This window comes from Cherax quadricarinatus, chromosome 21 (assembly GCF_038502225.1).
Source record: "Cherax quadricarinatus isolate ZL_2023a chromosome 21, ASM3850222v1, whole genome shotgun sequence".
Classification (NCBI taxonomy): domain Eukaryota; kingdom Metazoa; phylum Arthropoda; class Malacostraca; order Decapoda; family Parastacidae; genus Cherax; species Cherax quadricarinatus.
The window spans coordinates 15,949,954-15,957,943 of NC_091312.1; positions in this window are offsets into that span (position 1 = coordinate 15,949,954).

Consider the following 7,990-nt stretch of genomic DNA (forward strand, 5'->3'; position numbering starts at 1 on the left):
ACTTTGTCACTGTACATGTTGCCAACATGGCTTGCAACAACCTTGTCAGGGTGATGTTTCTCCATAAATCTTTCCATCTTACCCCACATAGCAAAAATTGCTTTAATTTCTGAAGAAGGCACCATCTTCCATCTCTCTTCCTCCTCCTCTGCAGCAAGATTCTGAGCTGCGATCTGTTGCTGTTCCTGCTGAAGCTCTTGCAGCTCCTCAGTGGTGAGCTCTTCGCTGTGGTCTTCCACCAATTCTTTCACATCCTCCAAACTCACATCCAACCCCATGGAACTCCCCAGTGCCACAATTGATTTTACAACAGACATAGGCTCATCAGGGTCAGTCCCAAACCCTTCAAAATCCCTCTTGTGGACACAATCTGGCCACAATTTTCTCCAGGCAGAGTTCAAAGTCCTGGTAGTCACTCCCTCCCAAGCCATACCTATAAGGGTTATGCAATGGAGGATGCTGAAGTGTTCTCTCCAAAATTCCCTTAGGGTTAAGTGAGTGTCTGTGGTCACAGTCAAGCACCTGTGAAACATTGCTTTGGTATAGAGTTTTTTAAAGTTTGCAATGACCTGCTGGTCCATGGGCTGGAGGAGAGGAGTGGTATTCGGGGGCAAGAACTTTACTGTGATGAACCCAAACTCCTCAAAAATTAGGCCATCCAAGTTTCGAGGATGAGCAGGTGCATTGTCCATTACTAGCAGGCACTTGAGATCCAATTTCTTTTCCAGGAGGTAATTCTTCACACTAGGGCCAAACACTTCATTGAACCACTCGATGAAAATTTCCCTCGTGACCCATGCCTTGCTATTAGATTTCCAAAACACGCACAATTTACTTTTCATAACATTGTTTTTCCTGAACACTCTGGGATTTTCACAATGGTACACTAGTAATGGCTTCACTTTGAAATTCCCACTAGCATTAGCACAGAACATTAGCGTCAGCCTGTCTTTCATAGGCTTGTGTCCTGGCATTGCCTTTTCCTCCTGTGTAATAAAGGTACTCTTTGGCATTTTCTTCCAAAAGAGGCCTGTTTTGTCACAATTGAACACTTGTTCAGGTTTCAGTCCTTCAACCTCTATGTACTTCTGGAACTCATGCACATATTTTTCAGCTGCCTTGTGGTCCGAACTGGCAGCCTCACCATGCCTTACCACACTGTGTTTGCCAGTACGGTTCTTAAATCTCTCAAACCAGCCTTTGCTGGCCTTAAATTCACTCACGTCACCACTATTTTCAGGCAATTTCTTTACCAAATCGTCATGCAACTGCATAGCCTTTTCACAAATAATCGAAGTCATAAGAGTATCTCCTGCTAATTGTTTCTCATTTATCCACACCAATAATAACTTCCCAACCTCTTCGAGTACTGGTGATCTCATTTTTGTCAGCATAGTTACCCCCTTTGCAACAACAGCGTCCTTGATTTCCTTTTTCTTGGCCACTATGGAACATATGGTTGTGTAGGGTTTCTTATACATCCTGGCCAGTTCGGCCGCACTTATACCACTTTCATATTGTTCAATGATGTTTTTCTTAAATTCAATCGTATTTCTCACTTTCTTTACCACAGGCTTGGCACTAGGAGCTTTCTTTGGAGCCATGGTAGCTTATTTAGTACTTGCAAGCACTAAAATAAATGGAATATTATGAAATATTTCGCTGGAGCACGTGAGGGGACCTTCGTTCACTGGTAAACAATGCCAGACTGGCTGCTGCCCCGGCTCACGTCGTGGGTACGCGTCCCGGACGAACTACAACTCGCGAGTCAACCTATGAAAAGCGAGCCCAGGTTTATACGAAAATACCCCTATGATTTCCAAAATCTATGATTGCCGAGAACTACAAAAAGCGAAGGACTACTGGTTATACAGTGGACCCCCGGTATTCGATAAATCCGGTTTTCGATGCATTATATCACAAAAAATTTTCCTCGGTATTCGATTGAAAACCTGGTATTCGATACGATTCATACGAGACCTGTCCACGTGTGGCCTGAACTGCCCCGTGTGTGCCAGTGTTTACAAGCCAGCCAGTGTGCGCGGATCTAAGGATACATTCGGTACATTCCATATTATCCATATTATCACTGTGTTTGGTGCTTGTTTCTGCAAAATAAGTCACCATGGGCCCCAAGAAAGTTTCTAGTGCCAACCCTTCGAGACCAAGGGTGCTAATGACTATTGAAATGAAGAAAGAGATAATTGCAAAGTACGAAAGTGGAGTGCGTGTGTCGGAGCTGGTCAGGTTGTATAATAAACCCCAATCAACCATCTCTACTATAGTGACCAGGAAAACGGCAATCAAGGAAGCTGTTAAGATAAGATAAGATTTCGTTCGGATTTTTAACCCCGGAGGGTTAGCCACCCAGGATAACCCAAGAAAGTCAGTGCGTCATCGAGGACTGTCTAACTTATTTCCATTGGGGTCTTAATCTTGTCCCCCAGGATGCGACCCACACCAGTCGACTAACACCCAGGTACCTATTTGCTGCTAGGTGAACAGGACAATAGGTGTAAGGAAACGTGTCGGAATTTCCACCCGCCGGGAATCGAACCTGGGCCCTCCGTATGTGAAGCGGGAGCTTTAGCCACCAGACGAAACAGCGACCGCAAGTGTTATGTTGAGAGATTGTTATTGGTGTGGATAAATGAAAAACAGATAGCAGGAGATAGCATCTCTCAAGCGATCATTTGTGAAAAGGCTAGGCAGTTGCATGACGATTTGGTAAAGAAATTGCCTGCAACTAGTGGTGATGTGAGTGAATTTAAGGCCAGCAAAGGTTGGTTTGAAAGATTTAAGAATTGTAGTGGCATACATAGTGTGATTAGGCATGGGGAGGCTGCCGATATGTTGTGCGACAGAAGTCCAGTGACTCTGAGGCTGGTCCTAGTGGCATTAAAAGAAGAAGGGAAGTAACCCCGGAAAAGGACTTGCTACCTCAAGCCCTAATGGAAGGGGATTCCCCTTTGAAACACTAACACCTCTCCCCTCCTCCCATCCCATCAATCATCACCAGATCTTCATTAAAGGTAAGTGTCAATTATTTTATTGTTATTGTAATTATTCTATTGCATTAAACTTAATATTTCATGTAGTAAAAATTTTTTTTTCATACTTTTGGCTGTCTTGCACGGATTAATTTGATTTCCATTATTTCTTATGAGGAAAATTGATTCGGTTTTCGATATTATAGGTATTCGATGAGCTCTCAGGAACAGATTAACCCTTTGACTGTCGCAACCCCCAATCCTGAGGTGTCTCCTGGTGTTGCAAAATTTAAAAAAAAAAAAAATTATTTTTTCTTATGAAATGATAAGAGAATCTTTTCCCGATTGTAAAGACACCAAAAAAACAAATTTGATGGAAAACTGACGGAATTACGCTCTCGCGAAGTTAACGACCTCAGCGATATTTACAAATCGGCGATTTTGCCCACTTTGAGCCCTATTTTCGGCTAATTCCATTATTCCAGTCAACCAAACTCATAGCTATTTCTTCAGAACTCCATTTTTTCCATCGATTGAGTACAAGAAACTACCCATTTACTGATCTCAACTACCCAATAACATGGTCAGAAATTTGCAATTTGGCCAATTTCACTAAAATTAAAAAATATGACAATTTCAAAATAAGGACCAGAATGAACAATGCAGACATTCCTGGCTCTAAAATAACATTTTCTTTGTTCATCAGTCATGTCTCCAGGCCCCTGTGGTATTACTCTTGCTTTTTATTTTGAAATTTTATTCAAACAAAAAATAGAAGATTTACTGTTATGCAGACTACTGCAATACTGTAATAATTGTAAAAATTACATCAACCCATTCATGACTGCATATTAGAATGGCTATTTGGACATTTATTGGACAATGACATCATTTGTTTACTTTTGAACATCGGCAAAAATCAAACATTTCCCGTACTTTGTGCACCATTTCCAGGTTCTTTTTATAGTAAAATTAATCAAAATCACCTCTATTTCTATAATATAGTTTCCATTCTATCAATTGAGACCAAGAAAGCGAGAATACAACCACAAATACTATACGAAAATAGACCACAAAGTCGGTATTTTAATTAAAAAAAATGGTCGGAGTTTTTTTTTCTCATTATGCACTGGGTGCTCCAGGATTTTTTTTATATGTTGCACACTGACCACACACACCCATTCTCTCACATGTGGGCCTACCAGCTTTCTCCTGCCTGATTTGAAGCTGCTAGAATTTATGAGTATATATACGTCAAACACGGTACCTCGTAAACGTATATATACGGCCTCGACAGTCAAAGGGTTAATATCGAATACTGGGGGTCCACTGTATATATATATATATATATATATATATATATATATATATATATATAAAATTATTTTTATATAGTCGGACTTGAGCACTGGAAATGGGAAGTGCAATGCCTGCACTTTAAAGGAGGGGTTTGGGATATTGGCAGTTTGGAGGGATGTGTTGTGTATCTTTATACGTATATGCTTCTAAACTGTTGTGTTCTGGGCACCTCTGCAAAAACAGTGATTATGTATGAGTGAGATGAAAGTGTTGAATGATGATGAAAGTTTCTTTTTGGGGATTTTCTTTCTTTTCGGGTCACCCTGCCTCGGTGGGAGACGGCCAACTTGTTAAAAAAAAAAAAATACATTATGCAGAAAATTCGGAGTGTGGAAATTAGAATGTGTGGAGTTAATAAAAGTATTAGTCAGAGGACTGAAGAGGGGTTGTTGAGGTGGTTTGATCATTTAGAGAGAATGGATCAAAGTAGAATGACATAGAGAGCGTATAAATCTGTAGGGGAAGGAGGGCGGGATAGGGGTCGTCCTCGAAAAATTTGGAGGGAAGGAGTATAGGAGGTTTTGTGGGTGAGGGGCTCGGATTTCCAGCAAGCATGCGTGAGCGTGTTAGATAGGAATGAATGGAGAGGAATGTTATTTGGAACCTGACGAGGTGTTGGAGTGTGAGCAGGGTAATATTTAGTGAAGAGATTCAGGGAAACCGGTTATTTTTATATAGCCGGACATGAGTACTGGAAATGAGAAGTACAATGCCTGCACTTTAAAAGAGGGGTTTAGGATATTGGCAGTTTGGAGGGATGTGTTGTGTATCTTTATACGTATATCCTTCTAAACTGTTGTATTCTGGGCACCTCTCCCACCGAGGCAGGGTGACCCAAAAAGAAAGAAAATCCCCAAAAAGAAAAAACTTTCATCATCATTCAACACTTTCACCTCACTCAAACATAATCACTGTTTTTGCTGAGGTGCCCAGAACACAACAGTTTAGAAGCATATATGTATAAAGATACACAACATTCCCATCCAAACTGCCAGTATCCCAAACCCCCTCAAATTACTTCATTATGGCTGATATGACACAACTGCAAAAATCTAAATTTTAAGTTTGTCGTATCATGATTAAGAGTAATAAGAAGTATACTTGAAAGCAGTAATAGACATGTGTCAAAGTTTGCCTGATGCAGTTATTAAGCAAAGTATTTTTCATCTTCAGTATGTAACTGGAGAAATCCAGGTGCAGTCTTATTGTTCCTCTTAAGACTACTGGCTGGATGTAGTTGCCATCAAGTTCTTGTGGTTTTTCTGAGGTGCAAAGCACACTAGAGAAGATGTATACAATATTTTTAATCTTCGATTGAGAAATGACACAATTTTTGGACTCACTCTTGTTCTTTAAATCACATACATAGTGAGGAGACAGATGCTTCATTGTTTTAGGATGCTAAATTTACTTGCAAGAGCATTTCTTGAAATAAAGGCTTCACTTGCTCTGCATGTTTTAATAGCAGATGCCTTTCCCAATGCAAAAGCAATAGAAAAATTGAAAATCAAGAAGTAATATATGTATTGTAATAATGAATTATAGAATAGGACATATAGCCAGGAAAAGATAGTAAAGCTTAGAAATATATACATGTACTAATTAAGTTTTAGAGGTTATAAAATAAGAATACAAAATATCAAAATTCATTACTGTGTAATCTACAGATAAATGGATCACCTTATGGTTGTGTTGGATGAATGTAGTCAACAGAAAGCAAAATATTTCATGTCTTCCATGGTAATGCTACCAGAATTCCTTTGCCTCTAAATGCTTACCATGACTGTCCTTTTCATGACTAGGAGTCACTTGTCTATCATTTTTTTGTTTAATAAAATATGTTATTATTATCATAATCATAAGCAAGTACTAAACCCGATCTGTCGTCATTAACCCATCACTTGTGTGATATTTTCTCTCGTTCACTCACATGATTCTTATCACTCCCAATTTTACTATTTCTTCTCAAAGAATACTCGTGTATGATCCATTATTTTATGTGCAACTTCGTACTACAGTATGTTAAAATTTTAGATGCAACATTTGTAACACTTTCAGATTTAAGAAAATAAAAAAAAGGGATGCTTGCAAACATTATGCACTGTATTTATAATTTTATTGCTTTATAGAGTACATTAAATATGCCTTTTTCAAGCATGATAATGCCTTTGTGATAGATACAAGACAGGATATATAATTGTACACAAAGATATTTTTATTAGCTTTTCTCTGATACACTGGTGTTTACATTTTTCTCTAGCCAAGGATCAGTTTACTTTATTCTGTTTTGTCTAAATGGATTGTGGCCTTAATTAATGACCCTCGTGCAATCGATAGGCCTTAAACCTAGCACGGTAACTTTATGAGAGGTGAGGTTGTATTATGTCATAATGATATTGTACATTGGTTAATTTTGTGTCTTCTTGGGCACACTTATACACATTAAAACTAGAATATTCAGCCTGCGAGTTTCCAAGATGCTGTCTTTATGTCATTAATTAATACATATACGTATATGACTTAGTAAGGTTGATAGCACCAATCCAGGGAGGTGCATTACCGTCCTGCTGTACGAGTGAAATGGAGGCTTGTTAATTGTTTTGTACCCCTCACAAGATTTCTGGTCTCTCTCTGACTTGTAAACACTTAACATGACAGGCAAGTCTTACAAACTACTACTTATATGTAATATCCTGTACGATTATCTTTTCTCTTCTGTATGTTTCTTAATAATTCTTAGTCCTGTACTACTGTACTTTAACTAAATAGACCTGGTTCAAGACTCGTCTGCAGAGACGTTGATCCCCGTACCATTAACAGACATTGTAACATAAATACATATAGTATTTAATATGATGAAATATTTTAACAGTATTACATTTAAACTTTACCATCTAACTTCAACATTCATCTAAGCATTTTATTTTTTAGTGATTTTTCTTCTGCTATATGAAACATTATTCTTTACACTAATCATATTTAATCCTTTCTATGACACTGATTCAAGGTCATTCTGGTGTCTGTAGCTTAACTAGCCAATGTGCAGGTCTCCTAGTTGTCTCAAATGAGTTGTTCTTTTGAAAGGAACATTTTTTATTTTATCTTAACCGTGTACAAGATGACAGTGTAGCAACAGTAATCTTGACTTACCACTGCAATTATCAAAGAGTAGATAGTATTTATAATTTTGTATGGGCTTCCCCAGCAGGCAGATCCTTTATTTTTTTCTGTGCTGTCCTTTAAATGCACTTCAGACCATTATGTATTTATAGCAAATATAATACTGAAGAATTTGATACTTATTGGGATTTACTTAAATTTTCTCTATTGTGTATAGGTTTATCAACTATAATGCCTAATTTTCATAATAGCAAGTATAAGTTCTGGTGTATCTTATGTACTTGTGACCAAAATATTTATCATTGCCATTAGGATGAAGCATACAACTTTATTACTGTAAAATTTATATTATGTTAATATACAATGCTGTCCTCTTAAATCAATATGAATAACCATTTACTGAGTTTATTTTAGTTGCTGTACCTATTTGATATGAAGGGATTACAAATTTATGAAACTTGCTTCATTTGTGTCTGTTTAAGACGTCTGTAACAAACATGCTTATCTTTTCTTATTTTTTC